We start from the raw sequence: 24,670 nt of genomic DNA, 5'->3' as shown, positions 1-24,670 counted from the left end.
AAGACAGGCTTTATTTTTCCAGTGCAGGAGGGGGTGGGGTGAAACGGTTCCCTGATTTCGTAAGGAACCTCCTATCTTAAACTATCATGAGTGCACAACAGCAACAGCAACAGCAGCAGCAGCAGCAGCAGCAGCAGCCTAAAGGAGCGGGAGATTGGGGCGTGTGCTTTCTGGGTGTGAATTAAAACACCGCCTCAATATGCCAGACCTGCCCTGTGTAGCGCTGCACTGATAAGGACATCTCTGGTATATGGAGTGTCCTTAAATGTCTGTTTCATAACCACAACGAGTCACCGCATTTTACCTTAACTGCTTGTCATATCAGCTACCTCCCAGCAAATACAAGAGTTAAAGGCTGGTGAAACGATCTGAGCATAGACTGTTCATTGTGGCCCAATAAAGTGTTTCACTCTCCAGAAACCCAGTTCGGAAGCCGAAATACATTGCTTTATCTCTCTCATACTACAACGTGGCGTGCACCTGGTCAAATTTCAATGCCCATACATCACTGCGCAGAATCAATCAATGATTAAAAGTGCCTCTACAGCACTGAGATTGATTCTTATAAGGACTGTATACAGGTGAATACGGTGATAACCTAATAGAATATGGAACAATGCATATTTTTGGGCTGCCTACCGGTGTGACGCTGAAAGCTAGCAACCAAAACTGTGCGTGTTTAAAGTGTGCAAAGAAAGTTGGTTCACCCTAAGAATCGAACCATCTTGATTTGGACACCTTTTATGGGGCTAAATGAAAACAATTTTTAAAAAAGGTAAAAAAAACAATATTTGTTACAGTAACAAACCTCTTCCTTAAGACATTAGTTTAAAATATTCACCCCAGTTTCCTTACTCTTAAAAAAAAAAAAAAAAATAGTATTCTTTCTATAGCGCTCGTATTTTTCCGCTTTACTTTGGAAAAACTGCAAACTCAATATTCTCTCGGAAGCCAAGCAGTCACAGGTGATCCATTAGAATATGGATGAGAAGCAACAGAGTAGATGTACACATCAGTACAATAAAGCATGCGTCACGTAGTGCTGTGTGACAGTGAAACTTTCCATTCAAGGTTAAAAGCTTACCCAGTACCTTATTAGCGGGCTGATTGCGGGCCATTGTGAAAATATTTGTTAATGGCAGCACCGTAATGCGCTGCAATTAACATCAATATTTTCACAATTGCCCGCAATCAGCCCGCAGCTGTGCGCCTTTCAGAGAAGAAATGCATCACACGTTGTGCTTTTGGACTTGCTGCATTTCTTCTCTTAAAGGAGCATGGCTGCGGGCTGATTGCGGGCCATTGTGAAAATAGTGATATTAATTGCAGCGCATTATGGTGCTGCCATTAACAAATATTTTCACAATGGCCCATCAACAGGCCCCAGCCGCACTTCATTAAGGAGGAAATACAGCAAGTGCAGGAGCCACCACAACCAGGAAATTATCCTTTTTCGCGCAGCTCACGTTATAAAAACGGTGGCGCGAATGATCTTCCGGGATATGCTGTGGGTGGGCGCTCCACATGAAGCACTGCGCGCTTGGAGGAACAGACGTGCGCCCGCGCTCGGCCGCACACTTTGCTGGGGACACTGGCTGTGATGACTGCAAACGCTCTTCCCCTTATTCTTGAACGGCGGAACCGGGGAGTACATATGAGAAGAAGATGGTTGGATCTGAGGGAGCGGGAAGCCTGAGCATGTTTGAGTCTAGCTCTAAGGTAAGCCGGCCCCTGACCCCGCAAAGCTCTGTATGCCAAAACTAAGGATTTAAAGCGAATGCGGCTCGTCACCTAACCTAACAATTGACAGACAAACTCAACAAAATTTATTTAACTATTTACAAATAAAGAAACACACTGAAACTTTAACTTTTGCAACAAAAAGTAACACCATTGGAAAAGAAGAGATGGTTCTTAGAAATGTAGAAGAAGAAATAGGTGAAGAGGTACAACGGAGGTGTAGACATGCTCCTGTACATAAATGGGAGTGTAGATGTATTTGTATTTTTTGCCAGGAATACATTGCTACAGTAGGACCTCACCCATGTGCTTGCAGTGCTGCTGTTTATTTACTTTACATGTGCAAATATTGGGATGAATGAGTACTGGTATCATTGGAAAACTGGCTTGGTTTCTAACCATGAGTTGTTCAGAAGATTCATGAGATCACTTGCAGTACTCTCTGAGAGAAGCAAACTCTAACATTAAAGGTATCATCCACTGAACTTCTGAAAGGGCATTAAGGTACCGTTGTGTATTCTCCTTTAGATGCGGAACACTATTGAAACTGCGCGTGCTGGGACAGATTTGGAAGACCCACTTGTTATTCTAGTGAAAGATGTGCCCACAACAAAAACAACAAAATCTGACAGGAATTAGTGGATGTAACTAAGGTGAAGAAAGCTACATTATGTCTTAATCACAATAATGTGTACTATAAAGATGTGGATGTTGTCTAACATGGAAGTTGCATGATGGAGGAAATGTTGCCTTCAAGTGAACATTTTGAAAAAGTGGATAGAAGTACATCTGACGAAATATATGAGCATGCCATTATCCATCTACTACATACAGGTGTCCCTGAGTGATGTGGTGGCGTCCCTGAGTGATGTGGTGGTGTCCCTGAGTAATGCCCTGGTTACTTACCGGTAATCTTCATTACTCCGAGTATAGTCTTCCTCGCCACATGATTAACATAGTGAGCTTTAGCTCCACAACAGAACCCTCCAAAGCAAAAAGAAAACACCTCCCACCCCCTCCCAACATGGCCGACCAGTCCCACCTGACCTCTATAAGAGGCAGACCGGCCCAACCAACAGCCTGATCTACCAAGCAAACAATGAAACCGATAGCCAGACAGGGAGGGGGGGAGGGAACTCATGTGGCGAGGAAGACTATACTCGGAGTAATGAAGATTACCGGTAAGTAACCGGGGCATTACCTCCTCGTTAGTCTTCCTCGCCACATGATTAACATAGTGAGCCAATACCCAAGCCAACAAGGCTTCATTGACCACCCTAAGAACAACACCACACGGTGATGCAGAGAAACCAACACAAGGTTGATGTAGAAGAAATGAAAAGAAAACAGGGATCATAGGAAACCTGAAATCAAGACCTCCAGGAAAAGAAGGCCAACCAGGAGTCGCAGCTCCAGCACTCAGAACGGCCCCAGCGAAGTCCCCCCGGGACTGCTAGAGACCCACCTACAAGGCGGGGGACGACCACGCCGAAGCCTGATAAAACTCCACAGAGGAGACACCCATGAAGGGGGCCCAGGGAACAGAGCCACACCCCGCGGACCGACCCTGGACCCCCGCCGGATCCACCGAACCCAGCGAAGCGCAGGGAAGGATGCTAGCCTGTGCAAGCCAGCGAACCAAGGCGGAAAGAGAGGGCTAGTGGCCCGAACGAACCGGACCCAAAAGACACCAATAGGCCCTCCCACCGGGAAAGGGACGACGAGCGGTCAAGAGGAACCAAAACCGCACACCGGACAACCAGCACGGACAAGAGAGGAACCTCGTCGGCAGGGAAAAGGCGGTAAAGACACCACCCGAGCCCGGTACACCAGGGAAGGAACCCCGGGAAGGAAACGGGGGACACGCCGGAGGGACAACCTGTCCGGCAAAACCCGCACGAAGGGAGGGGCGCGGAGGCACGACCCCCGCACGCCCCTCCGCCCAGCAGACACCACTGCCACCAGGAATAAACCCCCTAAAAGGCGAGGAACCGCAAAGCCACCGAGGCCAGGGGCACCAAGGGCGGACCCTGAAGAGCTCGTAGAACGAGAGAGAGAACCCAAGGGGGAGACAGGTATAGCGTCCGAGGGCGACAGAGAAACAAACTCCGGAGCCAAGCGAGCCACCAGGGAAACCAGCCCGTTGAACACCAGACTGCGGAAGGCCCGCAAGGCAGCCCCTCGGGCCCCCCGGGAAGAAGGAGCCACGCCCAAGAAAAACCCCTCAGCCGGGAAATACAAGACCCGCAAGGGGTCCACGGAGGCGCGGGCAACACAACGCGCCAGAATCAGGCCTGCAGACGGAGTCAGGCCAGCCGAAGGAGCCGGCCAGCACCGACACCGGATCACGGAATGGGAAGAACCGGGCTCCGCCCCTTGCACCGTAACGTTCCAACAGTAGTCCACTCTCAGCCGAAGCGAGCACCCCGGAGCACCCCGGCCCGGGTTTTATGGAACGCAGCACGAATACGCGTGTCATCCTTGCGCAGGGGCCATGCAAATCATCTCTGTATCGTTCCAATTTTAGTGTATGCGCTGCCGAAGCGAGCACCCAAGCGAATCCAGCAGAGGACCCGCGATAACAGAGGGTACGGGGGAAACGCGTACAGTAGACCGAAAAGGTCAAGCGAAAGACAGGGCAACCACAATGACCCGGGCGGAGAGACCAGAACATGGGCAGGAGGACCGAGACCCCCTCCGTGAACAGAGCCACCGGAGGCAGACCGAGTCGATGCCCCAGGCGCCGAAACACCACCGGGGTCAGGGCGAGACCAGGCAACGAAGGCCAGAACCGACACAGTCGAACCGGCCCCATCAAGGCGGACCCCGGGTGAAAGACCGCCCAAAGGGACAGGACAGGCGCCAGGCCGACCGACCCCCGAAGCACTGGTGCAAAAGACGGCAGGCCAGGAGGACTGCCAGCCACCCCCGCAGCACGAGGAGCTGCGAGACTCAGGAGATCCCAACGACCCCCAAACGCCCCGGCCAAACCCCCCCCAAAAGAACCAGAGGGAAGAACCGGGACCAGGCACACGACCCCCGAAGGAGGACAAGCCCGAGACGGGGGCCGAAGGGACCACCGCACAAAGTGCAGGGAGCCGACGGAGGCGAGACACCGCCTGACGAGACGCCTCACCCACGAAAATGATGAGGCCGAGAAGAACCATACATCCATACAGGGAACACCCAGACCCCCACCCGGCGAAGAAGCTCCACCAGGCGGGCCAGGAGCACAGTCCCTACCCACGGGCCCAGAAAAAATGCACAGGCGAGACAAGGGAAGGAGAAGGTACCCTAACCTTCCGAGAAGGCGGATCCCGCGGAAAACCGCAAGACTGGACACCGGCCAGTCAGCCCAAAGAGCCCAAGAACCCTGACAGCAACGTCCCAAGAAGGGACGCAACGGAGGCGACAGCCCCCCCCCCGGGATACCCAGGGAGGGAGATGGCCGAAAGCCAGGATCAAGGGGCGAACAAAATGGGAGCGGCCGTACCAGCACGAGACCGGGAAAAGCCAATCTTAGTAATAGTGCTGCTGAAGCGAGCACTCGAAAACCCGGGCCCGGAAGCCCAGAACACCCCACGTGAAGGCTGACACCCCGAAATCCGGGGGAAATGTCGAAGGGCCCCATCCCAAGAGAAGGCGAGACGCCCTCACCCCTAGGGACGTAAAATACCGCTGTGGAACCCCTCCAGGCTCTCCCTGTGAGGCGTCCACCCCTGGGCACCCACCAGGTGGAGGCCAGGCATACATAGCGTTGTGGGGGCCCTCCTGGAGATTAAGCAAGCAACAGCCCCGAGTTGCAGAGCGGGACTCCATGGTAGGAATAGGCCCCGAGGCGAGGACAATCAGGTCGGTGGAAATTTCGAGCCCAAGCCCCGACGAGGCGGGGAATTGAACACTGGTCCCGGGCTAGACCTCGGCATCAGGGTCTGCTGCTCCAATCATAGAGCCACACTTCTCCACAACCTGGCGCGTGATCACCCAGCACCGGGGCCACGCCAAAACTTCCGTCGCGTAAGCGACCCAAGAAAAGCGCACAACACCCCCTAAGGGTCTCAAGGCGCCGGAATGAATGCCTAAAGCCTACCGCACCCGGTATTCCCAGGCCGACTCCCATCCAGGGACCAACCAGGCCCGACCCTGCTCCTCTACTGAGAGCGTACGAGACCAGGCGCTTACCGGGTGGAACGGCCCAATGCCGCAGTGGTACCCTCTGGCACAATCAGGTGGAGGCAAGGCAACCTAAGCCTCGTGGGGGTCGTGCAAGCGACAAACACACGCCATTGCCCAGAGAAGCAGAATGGGAGGCCACGAGTGGGAAAGGTACCGAGGCCAGGAAAAAAACCGGGCCCTGGCACCCCATGAACTGACGACCCCCCGCGGCAGGGGACCGACCCCGGCACCCGGGCCAAACCACCATGGGATAGCTCTGCAGCCCTGGCAGGATTCGAACCCTGGCCTGTGAGGGCTGTCCGCACCAAAGGTACAAGACCTACCTGTGAGCCATAGCACCTCAGTACCCCATCCCATGGAGTAAAAAATGCAGCCGCAGCGAGCCCCTCCGGAAAGGGGAGGCTCCGTCAATGGTGACGGAAGAGGGGCCAGGACTTTATGAGGTCGAGCATGGCCCCCTGAAGAGGACGCATCAGTCCATTGAGCCAGCAATCCGGCTCCACGCCCCAGACCGCACAGTCCGCGGGGGAAACACGGGCCCCCCGGATGACAACCGGAACAGCCGTTCCTGAACGCGCCCCAGGCGCCGGGGACAATTCCCCGCATCAGCAGAGCCGCCCGAGGACGGCAGACACTAGCGGAGTGGGTGGCCAACAAAACAAACATCACTGCCCATGCCGGAACGGTGTCCTTCGTGGGGGCAGACCCACCAACGGCATAAGCCTCACCTGTGAGCTCCAGCGCCTCGGACGCTGCACCCTCAGGGCGTCAGCACCGCTCCGCGTGCCGCCGCGCCTGCCGCCTGCAAGTGAACCTACAGCCCTGGCCGCTACAGAGGCCGCACCTGGTCGAGCGATGCCCCGCCCCCAAGAGGCGGGAGGCACCCGTAGCCAACCCCCGCGCTGCAACCAGCCGCGGGACCCAGGAAATGCTAGAAAGCCCCGTCAGGAGGCGGAAGCGACCAGCGCCGTGACCCGAGGCTGCAGACCAAACACCCGGGTCCGACCAGCAGAGCCCCCGAGGACCCGCCGACCGACGAGGTAGGTGCAGTCCGCAGCTAGGCTTCGTAGTACCGAAGAACAACGTGATAGGCAAGCGCCGAAGCAAATTAAATGTAGCGCGTCACTCCGGCTCTGATTTCCGCCGCAGGCGCCCTGCGAGGGGCAGGGCGCGCGGATTTAGCAGCGCATAGAAAGACAGAGCGGTTTGGGGCATAGCCAAGAACATCTCCCACGTGTAATGGTAAGAGTGACTAAGGTGTGCCAACACCCGGGTAAAAAATAGCTAGCCTCGTGCGAGGCATGTTACACGTAGGCAGGCCAAATCACGGGGGCATGGCCTGGGGCCACACACTGTGACGCGTGTATGGCAAAAGACTGGAGACGCCGGGGATTGAACCCGGCGCCGCCTACATGCAAAGTATGCGCACCACCACTGAGCAATTCTTCAGCAGACAGGACCACCAGGGAAACGCGCCGCACCAACGCGTGCAGGGATAAAGTGGATCCAAATGCGTAGTGGAGTCGTAAAAAGTGACTCTATCATTGGAATAGGCGCCGGGACGAGAATATCAGGTCCGTTGGTATAGTCCACTGCTAGACAGCGTGAGCCCCAAGGACCCACCCCAGGCGTTTCAAAGGTAACCGGGGCCCCAGCATACATACAGGAGACCCCCCAGCGCCGGACCCCAAGCCCACTTAGTGGCCAGGGCCCATTAGTAACGACCTGGGGATACAAGGGAATGCCAAACACCCCACATCCCCGGCCGCCCCCCCCCCCCCCCCTGTAAACCCCTGGCACGCTAGAGCAGCACCTAACCGGCCCCATAGAACCGGGGGAAGGAAGAGGGGGGGGGATTTTTAGGCATAAGGCACCAGGGACCGCTAGAGCAGGTCCTCCACCCTAAACCCCAAGGGCCAGCTTACGCCGGCCCATCTTACCTGAACAGCGCCTCTGGAGAGAATCGCGCAGAACAAAAAAAACAGGCTGTTGGTTGGGCCGGTCCGCCTCTTATAGAGGTCAGGTGGGACTGGTCGGCCATGTTGGGAGGGGGTGGGAGGTGTTTTCTTTTTGCTTTGGAGGGTTCTGTTGTGGAGCTAAAGCTCACTATGTTAATCATGTGGCGAGGAAGACTAACGAGGAGGTAATGAGTTAGTGTTCCTGAGTGGTGTGGTGGTGTCCGTGAGTGATGTGGTGGTGCTCCTGAGTGATGTGGTGGTGCCCCTGAGTGATGTGGTGGTGTCCCTGAGTTGATGTGGTAGTGTCCCTGAGTGATGTGGTGGTGCCCCCGAGAGATGTGGTGGTGCCCCCGAGTGATGTGGTGGTGTCCCTGTGTGATGTGGTGGTGTCCCCGAGTGATGTGGTGGTGTTCCTGAGTGATGTGGTGGTGTCCCTGAGTGATGTGGTGGTGTTCCTGAGTGATGTGGTGGTGTTCCTGAGTAATGAGTTGGTGTTCCTGAGTGGTGTGGTGGTGTCCCTAAGTAATGTGGTGGTGCCCCTGAGTGATGTGGTGGTGGCCCTGAGTGATTTGGTGGTGTTCCTGAGTGATGTGGTGGGGTTCCTGAGGGATGTGGCGGTGTCCCTGAATTGATGTGGTAGTGTCCCTGAGTGATGTGGTGGTGCACCCGAGAGATGTGGTGGTCCCCCCGAGTGATGTGCTGGTGTCCCTGAGTGATGTGGTGGTGTCCCCGAGTGATGTGGTGGTGTCCCTGAGTGATGTGGTGGTGTTGTCCCTGAGTGATGTGGTGGTGTTCCTGAGTGATGTGGTGGTGCCCCTGAGTTATGTGGTGGTGTCCCTGAGTGATGTGGTGGTGTCCCTGAGTGATGTGGTGGTGTTCCTGAGTGATGTGGTGGTGTCCCTGAGTAATGTGCTGGTGTCCCTGAGTGATGTGGTGGTACCTCTGAGTGGTGCCCCTGAGTGATGTGGTGGTGTCCCTGAGTGATGTGGTGGTGTCCCCGAGTGATGTGGTTGTGTCCCCGAGTGATGTGGTGGTGTCCCCGAGTGAATGGGTGGTGTCCCTGAGTGATGTGGTGGTGCCCCTGAGTGATGGGGTGGTATTCCTTAGTGATGTGGTGGTGTTCCTCAGTGAAGTGGTGGTGTCCCCGAATGACGTGGTGTGTCCCTGAGTGATGTGGTGGTGTCCCTGAGTGATGTGGTGGTGCCCTGAGTGATGTGGTGGTGTCCCCGAGTGATGTGGTGGTGTCACTAAGTGATGTGGTGGTGTTCCAGAGTGATGTGGTGGTGTCCCTGAGTGATGCGGCGGTGTTCCTGAGTGATGTGGTGGTGTCCCTGAGTGATGTGGTGGTGCCCCTCAGTGGTGCCCCTGAGTGATATGGTGGTGTCCCTGAGTGATATGGTGGTGTTCCTGAGTAATAATAGTGGTGTCCCTGAGTGATGTAGTGGTGTCCCTGAGTGATGTGGTGGTATCCCTTAGTGATGTGGTGGTGTCCCTGAGTGATGTGGTGGTGTTCCTGAGTGATATGGGGTGGCCCTGAGTGATGTGGTGGTGTCCCTGAGTGACGTGGTGGTGTCCCAGAGTGATGTGGTGGTGTTCCTGAGTGATGTGGTGGTGTCCCTGAGTGATAAGGGGGTGTTTCTGAGTGATGTGGTGGTGTTCCTGAGTGATGTGGTGGTGTCCCTGAGTGATGTGGTGGTGCCCCTGAGTGGTGCCCCTGAGTGATGTGGTGGTGTACCTGAGTGATATGGTGGTGTTCCTGAGTGATGATAGTGGTGTCCCTGAGTGATGTAGTGGTGTCCCTGAGTGATGTGGTGGTATCCCTTAGTGATGTGGTGGTGTCCCAGAGTGATGTGGTGGTGCTCCTGAGTGATATGGGGTGGCCCTGAGTGATGTGGTGGTGTCCCTGAGTGATGTGGTGGTGTCCCCGAGTGATGTGGTGGTGTTCCTGAGTGATGTGGTGGTGTCCCCAAGTGATGTGGTGGTGTCCCGAGTGATGTGGTGGTGTTCCTGAGTGATATGGGGTGGCCCTGAGTGATGTGGTGGTGTCCATGAGTGATGTGGTGGTGTCCCCGAGTGATGTGGTGGTGTTCCTGAGTGATGTGGTGGTGTTCCTGAGTGATGTGGTGGTGTCCCTGAGTGATGTGGTGGTGCCCCTGAGTGGTGCCCCTGAGTGATGTGGTGGTGTACCTGAGTGATATGGTGGTGTTCCTGAGTGATGTGGTGGTGTTCCTGAGTGATATGGGGTGGCCCTGAGTGATGTGGTGGTGTCCCTGAGTGATGTGGGGGTGTCCTTGAGTGATGTGGTGTTGTTCCTGAGTGATGTGGTGGTGTCCCTGAGTGATGTGGTGGTGTCCCTGAGTGATGTGGTGGTGTCCCTGAGTGATGTGGTGGTGCCCCTGAGTGGTGCCCCTGAGTGATATGGTGGTGTCCCTGAGTGATCTGGTGGTGTTGCTGAGTGATGTGGTGGTGTCCCTGAGTTATGTGGTGGTGTTCCTGAGTGATATGGGGTGGCCCTGAGTGATGTGGTGGTGTCCCTGAGTGATGTGGTGGTGTCCTTGAGTGATGTGGTGGTGTTCCTGAGTGATATGGGGTGGCCCTGAGTGATGTGGTGGTGTCCCTGAGTGATGTGGTGGTGTCCCTGAGTGATGTGGTGGTGTCCCTGAGTGATGTGGTGGTGCCCCTGAGTGGTGCCCCTGAGTGATATGGTGGTGTCCCTGAGTGATCTGGTGGTGTTGCTGAGTGATGTGGTGGTGTCCCTGAGTTATGTGGTGGTGTTCCTGAGTGATATGGGGTGGCCCTGAGTGATGTGGTGGTGTCCCTGAGTGATGTGGTGGTGTCCTTGAGTGATGTGGTGGTGTTCCTGAGTGATATGGGGTGGCCCTGAGTGATGTGGTGGTGTCCCTGAGTGATGTGGTGGTGTCCTTGAGTGATGTGGTGGTGTTCCTGAGTGATGTGGTGGTGTCCCTGAGTGATGTGGTGGTGTCCCTGAGTGATGTGGTGGTGTCCCTGAGTGATGTGGTGGTGCCCCTGAGTGGTGCCCCTGAGTGATATGGTGGTGTCCCTGAGTGATCTGGTGGTGTTGCTGAATGATGTGGTGGTGTCCCTGAGTTATGTGGTGGTGTCCCTGAGTGATGTGGTGGTGTCCCTGAGTGATGTGGTGGTGCCCCTGAGTGGTGCCCCTGAGTGATGTGGTGATGTCCCTGAGTGATGTGGTGGTGTCTGTGAGTGATGTGGTGGTGTCCCTGAGTGAAGTGGTGGTGTCCCTGAGTGATGTGGTGGTGCCCCTGAGTGATGTGGTGGTGTCCCTGAGTGATGTGGTGGTGCCCGTGAGTGGTGCCCCTGAGTGATGTGGTGGTGCCCCTGAGTGATGTGGCGGTGCCCCTGAGTGATGTGGTGCAGCAGCACAGAGACTGAAGCTAAGAACACGCAGGGTTGAGTGCTACAAAGCGCGATCAGTTTCAAAGCACAGAATAATGGAGCTGGGAAAAACCAAGGGGAAACAGGACAACACAGAGAGAGTGTATAATGATAGAGGCAGCGAGGGCTGGGGTTTGGACAGCAATCAAGTACGGGGTCGAGAAGGCACTGAATGGGAGAACACGGAAAACACCCAGGGCCAAGGAAGGAAGATGCAAGCACACAAGCAAAACAAACTCTCGGCATTGCTGTGGCGGCGGGGCGCGGGAGCGCATTCCTTTGAAGTCTGATGCGGGGGCAGAGGAGCGGCAGCCTTTGAAGTCCGATTGGGGGGAGCGGCAGCCGTTTTGGTAGACTGTTCTTTTCCCCTTACTATAATCTCGCCGGAGCAATGTGCAAGCGCATTGGCTCAGGCGTGACCTAAAAACAACTGCACTTTTGACAATAGTTTCAAAACTCTCCCAGAGAAATCCTCCCAGTAGTAGTCACACAGTTTCTGACAGTGGGTGTGTGAGTGTCTTAATGGGTCTAGGAGTGACTGTATAAGCATCTCACTGGGTGTATGAGTGGATGTGAGAGTCTATGAGTGGGTCTGTAAGTGGATGTATGAATCTGAGTGGGTCTGCGAGAGGGTGAATTAGTGCTTGGGTGTGTGTGTGTGTGTCTGTGTGGGCCTGTGAGTGGATTTATGAGTGGGTAAGTGGGTCTGTGTTTGGGTGTATGAGTGGCCAGGCCATATTTGAATGGGGAGGGGAGTCACGTAGCCCCACTCCCTGGGCCAATTGTGGACCCATGGACCCCATTCTCCGGGGCTCAGCCACAATTGAATGAGGGAGAAGGACTTCATGGCACACCCTAGGACAAATGTAGCCCCGGGAACCCCATCCCCCGGGGCCAGGCCTTTAACAAAATTAATTTAAATTAGGGGAGGGGGGCCACATGGCTCCCCTTCCCAGGCCAATTTCAGCCCAAAGAACCATATCCCCCGAAGTCCAGCTATTGTACTATGAGGAGGATGGGCGTGTGGCTCCCCTCCCCGGGCGATTTCAGCCCCTGGAGACCCTATCCCCTGGGGCCTGGCTTTCATTTACCTTAATTTTAAATTAGGGGATGGGACCGCTTGTCCCCCCTCCTTGGGCCGATTTCGGCCCCGGCAACCCCATCACCTGGAGTACAGCCATTATACTATGGGGAGGGGGGCCACATGGCCCCCCTCTCCTGGCTGATTTTTGCCCTAGGGACCCAATCCCCTGGGGCGCAGCCATAATTATATGGCAGGGGGGGGCCTCCTCTCCAGGCCCATTTGAGTCCCAGATACCCAATTCACAGAACCTGCCATGTCATTTGAGCACCCCCAGGGCACCCTGTGTGCAATGAGACCATGGGGGGAGCCTCAAGGCCCCGCAAGTCCCAGCTGGCTCTTCGAGTCCTGCAGGAACCAGCATTGCTCTGACAGACAGGGGGGTGCTGACAGGCAGCTCCCGTCAGCTCCCCCCTGTCTGTCAGAGCAAATGTTTTCATCTGTTTCCCAATACGCATATTTGTGTGCAGGGAAACTCTGCCTTCTGCAAGCTGGAGCTGTTTGACAGCTCTGGCTTTCATACAGCAAAGTTATGTTTGCTTTTACTTGGTGGGAGCTGTCAGTTCACACCAGGAAAAAGCAAACAGCTACCTCCTGAGGATGGGCACCTCGGGAGGTAGCAGGAGCCAGCCTTGGGGAGTCAATCCCCTGGGCCATAAATGGCCTTCCATCATAGAGGTTAGCTCCAGGGATGTGTTGGTCCCCAGGCGTGGGGTCTGTGACGGAACCGCCACATTAATTTATTTCAGCCTAGAGGAGGTGGCGGTGTCTGGGATTGCAGGGGGGCTGCATGGCCCCCCTTATTTTTAAATAATTTCCCATTGGGAATTGGTGGTCCCTGGAGCTGCAGGGGGGCACATGCCCCCCCAATAATGTTATGATAATCCCCATGGAGGTGTCGGTCCCAGAGGTTGCAGAGGAGGCCATACATGCCCCCACACATTAATGTTTTATATAGCTCCGAGGGGATGGTGGTCTCCTAGGCTGTGGGAGAGGCTATACGGACTCCCCCTGCTTTCATTCTAAGTTTAGCCCCAGGGAGGTGGTGATCCCCAAGGCTGCACTGGCCCCTGGCATTTATTTGACATTTGTTTTGGGGAGATGAGGGTCCCCGGGGATTTTATGAGCCCTAGGATGGGGTCCCCGTGTGCCCCATTCTGCATATATTTGTGTATGCCCCCAGGACCTGGCACACCCTGGGGCTAAACATTACAGAAGCACAGGAGCCCGTGCTTCTTTTTGTTCTTCATTTTCAGCTGGAGCTGTGGATCCAGTGCGGCTCCCACTGAAATTTTGACCTAAAAAATCATTTTTTGTGCATGTGGGTCCTTGTGGGACCGCACAAGAGGCCTGAGGGTCAGGTTATTCCTATCCTGTCCCCTTCTCTCTTTTATAACTTTTTTCAGGGACTTGGCTTAAACCGAATCCAAAGATTGCTGCCAACAATTTGTGGCTGAAGTTTTGACAGCCAATTAGATCTCAGCACGAGATAGGGTGGGTTCGTGAAGCCTCCATGTCCCTTTATATACTAATTGTTTTTTTTCCTAATATCCTAAAAATACTGAAAAAATGTATGCCAATTTACAAAAATGTCGCTTTCTGGACCAACAGCTACCTTTCTGCCAAATTTGGTGTAATTCCGTTCAGTGGTTCAGGCAAGAATTTACATGGGGAAAATGCATTTAGGGACTTTCATTTCTCTCAGCCCCCACTTGACAGATCACCAGGAAACTTTCAAGACAGTTGCTGACGTGAGCGTCACACTAGTTTTTTTTATTGCATGGATTCTTCAAACGACGCTGAAGTTATTGGCAAATGAACAAACGCTCTTCCTATGGAAAAAAAGGTCTTAAGTTTAAGTACTTACTGGTGACTGTCAGTAGGTAATATATATATATATATATATATATATATATATATATATATATATATATATATATATATATATATATATATATATATATATACTGGCCAGATATTTACCTTTGGATAACAGGCAACAAAGACAACAGCAAGGGACAAAAATAGCTGGCAGCACCCAAGTAAACAAATCAGAAAATGAACTAGGCACTGAAGCGGGCACTAGCAATGAGGACCTCAGTCGTGAACCAGGCGATGGAGGTACGACAGCACCAGAAAGAAAGATCACCCTTTCGGATAAGTTGAATTTTTTATGTCAAGGACAATATTAATATTTTTCACGAGTTAGTAGCAGATGGATTGAAAATCATGAATAAAGCAACCAATATGCAAGATAGAATGGAAGTACCACGAACTGGTGAATAAACTTCAGAACAATAAACAAATAGTGGTATGCAACGCAGATAAAGGTGGAAACGTGGTGCTATGGCCAATGGAAATGTACATGCTGGAAGCCAATAGTCAGCTTAATCAAAGGAATGCTACTGAAAGTGCAAGTAGGAAACCATGGTTAAAGCATGGATTGATTTCAAGGTGGATCTAGAACAATGGCTTGATTTGAACTTACTGTCACATGATGAATACAAGTTCCTAATGAATGAGACGCCTTGAACACCGGTACAGTATTTAATACCCAAAGTGCACAAAAATGCATCCTGTCCGCCTGCTCGTCCGGTCATCTCAGCTAATTGCAGTATGTTGGAAAATTGACTTTTTCCTCAAGCCATATGTTGAGAAACTCCAGTCGTATGTTAAAGACAGTGGCTATTGCCTTAAGATGGTATATGATATATCAATGGAAAAGGATTATGTCTTGATGGCACTTGCCATTGCTACCCTGTACACCAGCATTGCCCACATTGACAGTTTAAGAGCGATCGAATTCTATCTGAATGACAGACCGGTCAGTCTATAGATCAATACTCGGATGGTACTGAAGATGGCAAAAAGATGTCTGGAGGATAACTACTTCCTGTTTGATGAGACACTATACAAACAAATGAGGGGAACAGCGAAGGGGACCTGCTTCACCCCCAGTTATGCGTGCTTGCACATAGGCTGGTGGGAGGAGCAGGTGCTCCACAAGGACTTTGCACAGGAATGGGATATCAACATTATTGTATGAACCAGATTGATTGACGATGTATTTGTTATCTGGAAGTGCACAATTGAATCTGCTGAACAGTTTGCAAATCGTCTTAATTGCAATGATCTGAATCTCAGATTCACACATGTAGTCAGTACTGAAAAGGTGCCTTTTCGAGATGTTGAAGTACAAAAGAGGAATTGTCCAAATGCCAAATAGAAATGAGCGCAAGATTTCTCGAAAGAGGATATAATGAGGTCACCATAAAAACTGCAGGAGAGGCAGCAAATAAGAAAAAAAGTGGGGAACTTCTATTTGCTAAAAGAAGTACTAAAAATAAGAGAGTGGAACCCCAGATGCATTTTCTGACTACTTACACTCGTCAGAATAGAGAATTTCGTGAGTTGCTAATTAAGAACTGGCATATTTTGAAAGCCGACCCAGTTATAGGGTGACATCTTCCCAAATTTCAACCATTGACGTTTCGTAGAGCACCCTCATTAAAAGATGCTGTAGTGAAATCAAGCCCTCAAAGTGAGAGGACTGAAGAGTGGTTGAAACCATCTCTGGGATTCAAACGATGCAGCAAGTGCCGAGCTTGCAGTATTGGTAAAAACACAATCAAATGCTTCAATCCTTTTAGCAAAAGAGAGATCAAGATTAGAAGCTCCTGCAATTGTAAAACTGACTTCGCAATTTATGTGCTGACATGCACCTGTGGCCTCCAGAACGTGGGAAGTACTACGCTACAGGTGCACAAGAGGATTCTACAGCACATGAGGGCGATATCCAATAGGGATAGATCATATCTGGTGGCCCGACATTGCAAAGTAACCCACAATAGAGACCCCACTCAAAATTTTGTGATAGATGCAATTCCACCCACCAAAAGAGGGGGGACCAGGTGGGAGCGCTGCGCGCCCTAGAGACATGCTATATTCTTCTACTGGACAGCTAAACACCAAATGGTCTCAATCATGATGAAGATTTTCACTCTTGCCTGTAATTTGAACTGCTATGCTCATTAATTGGAGGAATTAACTAACATGACAACTACTTAATGTGGAGTAAATATTATCTGAAAGATTGTGTACTATTGAAAATGTGCTTTCATAGAACGCACTAACGAAAATTTCTGTGTAGAATTGGCCAATACCATGAATTAAATGACCTACTAAAAGGGCACTTGCCGAGGATTCTATAACGCAATTGTGGATTTCCAGCTATATAACTGTGTGTTTGTAATTTAGGCACTTGTCTTTTGTATTACAGCCTAGAAAGTCCAAGACACATGTAGACACTTGTCCATAGCAACTATATCTATTTATTTTTTCTTTGCATAAAGATAGTGTTGGTAGGATATAATCCTCCCAAGTGGCAAATTAAGAAAGTCTGTTTACTATTTAGGCTTATGAAAAACACAGCGAGAATGTGTAACTGTGAAAAAAGTAGATTTTGAATGTACTAGCTTAACAGTATTTTCTATTAAAAAAGATGTATTTTCTTTTGTAGTAGACACTGACATGGAAAACAGCAGTGATGCAACTTAAGTATGTTTTCCAGGCCAGTCACACACATGGTATGTAAAGTCCACTAGAGGATTACTCTGTAACACCTTGTGAACAAGGCTGCTGTGTCGGCTGAAATGCGTCATGGCTGACATGCATTTGAATTAAAAGAAGGATAAACTGATCGCAATTGTTGTTGGCTCCATTTGTGTTCTAAAACAACCACATCAAGCATTTTGTAATTTATATAAATATTGATTGGGGGAGGAGAATTCATGGTGTGCAAGCATATACGAAGCAGTAGGATTGGGCAAACATGAAGCAGGACTCCATGCAGTGCAGGGCGCTGAAGTAGGCTTTATGCTGAAATGCATTCGCCGCCACTGTGTTGTTCCGTATAAAGCATGTTTCCTTCCTGGAATCCCCTCTGGCCTCTGATTTCTTCGCTGGGAGAGATATTGTGTCATATTTGCTGCACCGGCCAGGGGTGCAGAACAGAAGGCCCTGCTGCATAAGCGACCCAGACTTTTCACTGGTATCATGTTGTTTGACAGAATTTAATGACTTGGGGGACCGAGATGTCCGGAGACCACCAATTTTGGAAAAGGTCAATGTGTGAGAATCGAGGTATTTCACTTCCATTAGTGTGCATTATTGTCATAATAATGGCCCCTACTCTACTGCGGTTTTATTTCATTTGGTAGCAGCAGTCCGAGGAGACCCAGTGAGGTGGCCATGGATGTTGGACTTCATATGGGGGATACCTTCGTTACCTACCTGCAGAGTAACAACACGCCCACACCAGCGTGTTTTGATGCTCCCCAAGCCACCAACCCAGATACATAATCATGATGTATTCTGGGAGTTGTAGTTGGGACATTCAGCGCAACAAGCAACAGGTGTGCTGACTCATTTCCTTGATTGGGGGAGGAGAATTCAGGGCGTGCAAGCATATACAAAGCAGCAGGATTGGGCAAACATGAAGCAGGACTCCATGCAGTGCAGGGCGCTGAAGAAGGCTTTCTGCTGAAATGCATTCGCCGCCACTGTGTTGTTCCGAATAAAGAGTGTTTCCTTCCTGGAATCCCCTCTGGCCTCTGATTTTTTCGCTGGGAGAGATGTTGTGTCATATTTGCTGTGCCGGTCAGGGGTGCAGAACAGAATGCCCTGCTGCATAAGCGACCCAGACTTTTCACTGTCATCATGTTGTTTGACAGCATTTAATGACTTGGGGGACCGAGATGTCCGGAGACCACTAATTTTGGAAAAGGCCAATGTGTGAGAATCAAGGTATTTCACTTCCATTAGGGTGCATTATTGCCGTAATGACGGCCCCTACTCTACTGCGGTTTTATTTCATTTGGTAGCAGCAGTCCGAGGGGACCCAGTGAGGTGGCCATGGATGTTGGACTTCATATGGGGGATACCTGCATTACCTACCTGCAGAGGAACAACACGCCCGCACCAACGTGTTTTGCTGCTACCCATGCCGCCAACCCAGCTACATAATCATGATGTATTCTGGAAGTTGTAGTTGGGACATTCAGCGCAACGAACAACAGGTATGCTGACTCCTTTCCTTGATTGGGGGAGGAGAATTCAGGGCGTGCAAGCATATACGAAGCAACAGGATTGGGCAAACATGAAGCAGGACTCCATGCAGTGCAGGGCGCTGAAGAAGGTTTTATGCTGCCACTGTGTTGTTCCGAATAAAGCGTGTTTCCTTCCTGGAATCCCCTCTGGCCTCTGATTTCTTCGCTGGGAGAGATGTATGTGGTGTCATATATATATATATATATATATATATATATATATATATATATATATATATACACTGGTGGGTCGAGGAGCGGACTGGCGTGTGCAGGAAACGCCCGTACATTTTCATTTGGTCAGTTACAGAGTGGGGCACGGAAGTTTTTGTGCTAGACATCTACCCACATGGGATGAATAGTTGGCATATGCGGAACAGTGAATGCAAGCCCACCAGGGAAAGACATGGACGCCACACTACAAGAGCCAGGATGCTGTGTGTGTACCACGCCCAGGGGCGGGTACACATCATAAAGTGTGTGCGTTGTGAACTGTGCTCACCTACCTGCCTGAGAACGCTGCAGAAGAAGGGAGCTTTGCTCTCGAAACCGGTCCAGCGGTAACAGCTTGCTGTCAGCACCTGAACTGTTCGTGTGCACAAACTGCTGAATAAATTGGTGAAAATATTTTTCCTCGAGTGGCTTCTTCTAACGAGTGCAATCCTGCAATTTTTGGATGTTTGCGGCCTGTCACGGTCGCGGAATGAAGCCCACCGTCCCTTTTTGTTAAGAGCGGAGCCTTTCAGACTTAATTGCTTGCAAGGATCGAGGAGCGGACTGGCGTGTGCAGGAAACGCCCGTCCATTTTCATTTGGCAGTTACAGAGTGGGGCACGGAAGTTTTTGTGCTAGACATCTACCCACATGGGATGAATAGTTGGCATATGCGGAACAGTGAATGCAAGCCCACCAGGGAAAGACATGGACGCCGCACTACAAGAGCCAGGATGCCGTGTGTGTAACCACGCCCAGGGGCGGGTACACATCATAAAGTGTGTGCGTTGTGACCTGTGCTCACCTACCTGCCTGAGAACGCTGCAGAAGAAGGGAGCTTTGCTCTCGAAACCGGTCCAGCGGTAACAGCTTGCTGTCAGCACCTGAACTGTTCGTGTGCACAAACTGCTGAATAAATTGGTGAAAATATTTTTCCTCGAGTGGCTTCTTCTAACGAGTGCAACCCTGCAATTTTTGGATGTTTGCGGCCTGTCATGGTCGCGGAATGAAGCCCACCGTCCCTTTTTGTTAAGAGCGGAGCCTTTCAGACTTAATTGCTTGCAAGGATCGAGGAGCGGACTGGCGTGTGCAGGAAACGCCCGTCCATTTTCATTTGGCAGTTACAGAGTGGGGCACGGAAGTTTTTGTGCTAGACATCTACCCACATGGTATGAATAGTTGGCATATGCGGAACAGTGAATGCAAGCCCACCAGGGAAAGACATGGACGCCGCACTACAAGAGCCAGGATGCCGTGTGTGTAACCACGCCCAGGGGCGGGTACACATCATAAAGTGTGTGCGTTGTGAACTGTGCTCTCCTACCTGCCTGAGAAAGCTGCAGAAGAAGGGAGCTTTGCTCTCGAAACCGGTCCAGCGGTAACAGCTTGCTGTCAGCACCTGAACTGTTCGTGTGCACAAACTGCTGAATAAATTGGTGAAAATATTTTTCCTCGAGTGGCTTCTTCTAATGAGTGCAACCCTGCAATTTTTGGATGTTTGCGGCCTGTCACGGTCGCGGAATGAAGCCCACCGTCCCTTTTTGTTAAGAGCGAGTGTTGAGTAAATATCAACAAGTAAATGTTGTTGGAACAAGTTTATTCATACAAATGAAGCACTCCCTGCATACAGCTCCAATCTCTAAGAAGATAGCGGGTAACTGACCATTATTACAGTTAGAGCAAACAGTACATGTACAACCAACTGAGGATGGTCTCGAGTGATGCACAATTGAACAATAATAACACTCGAGACAAAGTTGAATGGAAACAATAGCACGAGTCGGCGCGAGTCCACGTGGAGAATATACGAGGGAAGCCTCGCACCAAGCGTGTACTCGCGCTGACTTGTGCAACACAACACAACACACCTTCCCCCCTTATGAAAAAAAAACAAAAAAAAACACTGTGAATTACATTTTTCTGGTTATGAAAGCAACAAAATCAGACAACCACTTTGGTTTCTTAGTGACTCTTTTGGGTAAGGGAACACCATACTGGACAGTAACATCTTGATCGGTGGTACTGTTATCTGAACAAGGAGTTACAGTAGGAGCAGAATCCTGATTGGCATAACAACTATTTGAGCAACAAGGTAAAGTATCTGTAACACAGGAATCCTCATCCAAAAAGGAAAAATCAGGATGTTCAGGAACAGGTTCTTTACAGTAAACATCCTTGTCAGCCTTGAGGATAGCAATTCTACTCAGATTCCAAACCTTATTGTTGGATAATCTCACAGAATTTTTCAAGACCTCTAAAACTTCAAAAGGACCCATAAATGAACTCTCACCTTTCTTGACCTTCCATGGTTTCTTGACCTTTACCATCATCCCAACTTCTACTTCGGGATCCTTTTTCGAACCACATTTCTCATCAAAGTATTTTTTGTTTGAGCAATGAGTGCGAATAAGGTTTTCCCTGACTATACTCAGATCCACATCAGAAGGAGTGGATTTCACCAACCACGAGGGATTCACCTTTGTCCTAGGAATTCTCCCTCTCATGATCTCAAAAGGGGAATACCCAGTCATTGAATTTGTGGTTGTCCTGTACATCCACACTTTCTTAAAAATCTCTACCTCCCATTTTTTGTCATCATTACTAGTAATCTGTATAGCTCCTTTCAGAACCCTATTAAATCTCTCTATTACCCCATTTCCACTAGGATTATATAAGGAAGTAGTGGAGTGGGCAATCCCAAGCCTTGAAAAATAGTCATTAGCTTTCTTGGAGATAAATTGTACACCATTGTCAGATATAATCCTTACTGGTAAACCTTCTTCAATAAAAACTTTATCTAGGAAACACAGAACCGAATCGGTATCTATCTTTTGGACAATTTTGATAATTGGCCATTTTGAGAAAATATCAATGGCTGCTATAACATACTTGGATTCGCAGCCAATGGGACCCATGATGTCTATGCCAATGGTTTCCCAAGGATTGTTTGGAATAGTATGTGCACCCATATTGGGTTTCAAAGTAACTAAAGACTTATCAGAGTTGGCACAAACCACACAATTTCTGACCAATCGTTCAATAAACATGTCCATCCCTGGCCACCAAAATAAATGTTTAACTTGTTGCTTTGTTCTAACCATGCCACTATGACCTTCATGACCCTGCAGAACTATAATTTTCCTTACACCCACTGGCGGCACAATGCGTTCACCTCTTTTAATGATGTTCTCACAACATGAAAGTTCTGACCTTACTTCCCAGAAGCTTTTCAATTCTGAATCCAAACACTTTTTTTCAGGCCAAGTACCAACTATATAACTGGCAACATTCTTTAAAATGTCATCATCCTCAAATTTCTCTCTCCACAAGGTCTGGTCAATGGAAATGGGACCCTCATCATGAATCATGGCAATCTGGAAATTGTCCCATTCATTATGTAAATCCTCCTGAATAGGTAAAGGCATCCTAGATAAAAAATCAGCAGAAACGTTTTCTCTCCCCGGTAAATATTGTATATTATAAATAAAATCCTGCAAACGCATGGACATGCGTGCAATTCGGGCTGAAGCTCTTAACATGCCTTCTGTAGTGAGCAGCCGTACCAACGGTTTATGATCACTCCTAAGAGTACATTCTTTACCCCAGACAAACACTCTGAAATGTTCCAAAGCCCAAATGCACGCTAAAGTCTCCCTTTCTATTGTGGAATACTTTTCCTCAGCAGGAGTAAGGGCCCTTGAAGCATGCGCTATAATAACTTCTTTTCCCTCCTTATTCTTTTGGGAAAACACAGCACCCAGTCCTTTTGCGCTAGCATCGGTAGTAATAATGTTTTCCAGAGAAGGATCAAAGCAAGATAGTGCACTTGCTGAGCAGATAGCATTCTTCACATCACAGAACTCTTTCTCACATTCACTAGTCCATTCAAAAACAACTCTATTCTTAATTAGCTGCCTGATATTATATGTTCTGCACGAGAAGTCAGGTACATACCTAGCGTAGAACTCAACTAACCCTAAAAAGGACCTTACATCATCTTTAGATAAAGGGTGAGGAGCCGATTTAATTGCTTCTAAAAGTGAAGGTTTAGGTTTGACACCCTCTGCACATAATTCATGGCCTAGATAATTTACAGAATGGACACCAAATTTGCATTTCTCATGCTTAATGGTAAGGCCATGTACATTAAGTGCATTCAAGACTTCTTCTAAAGCAATAATATGCTTGTCTTTGTCATCATTGAAAACCAATATGTCATCCTGAAAACAGATGGCATTTTTACAATCTTTTAAAATATCTTGCATGACCCTCTGATAAATTGCTGCCTCAGACGCCAAACCAAAAGGCATCCTGTTGAATCTGAAACACCCAAATGGTGTAATAAATGCTGTCAAGTCCTTACTCTTCTCATTTAACTCTATCTGGTGATACGCAGCAGACAGGTCGATTGTTGAAAAAATATTTGACCCCCCAACCACAGATAACATTTCGGAGATGCGAGGAAGAGGAAATTGGTCTACAACAATATTATTGTTAAGATGACGAAGGTCAATGCATAATCTCACCTTGCCATTAGCACGTCTAGCAACCACTATGGGCGAAACCCATTCAGAGGACTCTATTCTATCTATTATACCTCCTTCTACCAAAGCATTTAATTCATTCTTAACCTCCTCTCTGACAGCAAAGGGAATATTTCGAGCTTTATGTATTTTGGGACAAACATTATCCTTTAAACGAATTTCATGTTTAAAGTTGGTTAACCTTCCAATGCCTTTAGAAAAAACATTTGGAAATTTACTTAGCATCAATGAAGAAATGCCATTTTGCTCATCAATCAACATCACTGGATTAGGACTATTAGGATCCAGTACAATGTCAAGCTTACCAAAGTCAAACCAACTAAGGACTGAAGGACCCTTCTTTGAGACATACAATTTCGCAATACACTTTCTGTTTTTAAATCTGAAAACTAAAGTTCTGAATCCTAAAATATCTATCCTTCCACCAGAATATCCTTCAGGATTAATATCACTTTCTTCCAGATGACTCCATAGCCTAGGTACAAATAATTTTTTCCAGACAGATTCACACACTATAGAATAGGGTGATCCAGAGTCTGCATACATGTTGATCTTTACCCCTCCAATAACCATGTCACACAATGGCTTCTTCTTAATGGAATGGTCATTTACATTTAAAACTGCAGAATCTTTTATGTTCAAAACAAATGAACAGTCATTGGAATCATCTGTGAAATCATCCTCATCACTATTCTCATTTAATTCAATGCACTTGACCTTTTGGTTGACATTACCCCTTCTGCAAGCAGAAGTGAAATGTCCTTTTAACCCACAATTGGAACACTTCTGCTTCAAGCCAGGGCAAGTTTTATCATTTGCTAAATGTGATTTGCTGTTGCATCTAAAACATTTAAGATTACCCTTAGAAACTTCAGAATTAGCTTTGGAAGAAAATATTTGTTTCTTTTTGAGGGTAACCCTATTTTTAGTATCATGCTTTGGATTAATTTTGGCAACAACATTTTTACTGACGGAAACATCCTTCCCTTTAACTTGTAATGCACTTCTACAGGAAAGTTCGGCTTTTCTAACAATGGACAATACAAAATCTAAGTTCTCATCACCATTAATCCAAAGTCTTTCCTGTATGGTCTCATTTTTAGAGTGCATGACTACTTGATCTCTTATAAGATCTTCTTGTAGATTTCCAAATTTACAATCTAGGGCTAATGTTTTCAGTGATGAGACAAAGTTATCTACAGTCTCCTCACTTAATTGTTTTCTTTGAAAAAACTTAAACCTGGAAATTCCTATGCATACTTTGGGAGAACAGTACTTATCAAAATCATATACAGCCGTATCAAATACATTCATGTCACCACTTGCTTGTGAAGTAGGAAGTTGATTGAAGGCTTTTAATCCTTCAGGTCCCAAACAGTGTAAAAAAATACCTTTTTTTTCTGGGGCTTTCATTTTGCCATTTGCATCTAAAGTC

General features: G+C 49.2%; 1 non-coding gene across 1 annotated transcript; it reads right to left on the bottom strand.

Annotated features, from left to right (window-relative positions):
* Nucleotides 1-4,184: 4,184 nt before the first annotated feature.
* LOC147702378 (U6 spliceosomal RNA) lies at nt 4,185-4,291 on the bottom strand. The gene has a single exon (XR_015298477.1). It is a non-coding gene; the product is annotated as a U6 spliceosomal RNA (small nuclear RNA).
* Nucleotides 4,292-24,670: the final 20,379 nt, after the last annotated feature.

Source organism: Lissotriton vulgaris, chromosome 7, assembly GCF_964263255.1.
Source record: "Lissotriton vulgaris chromosome 7, aLisVul1.2, whole genome shotgun sequence".
Taxonomy (NCBI): domain Eukaryota; kingdom Metazoa; phylum Chordata; class Amphibia; order Caudata; family Salamandridae; genus Lissotriton; species Lissotriton vulgaris.
Note: the sequence above shows the minus strand (reverse complement) of the source record. Positions and strands in the feature narration are given on the sequence as shown.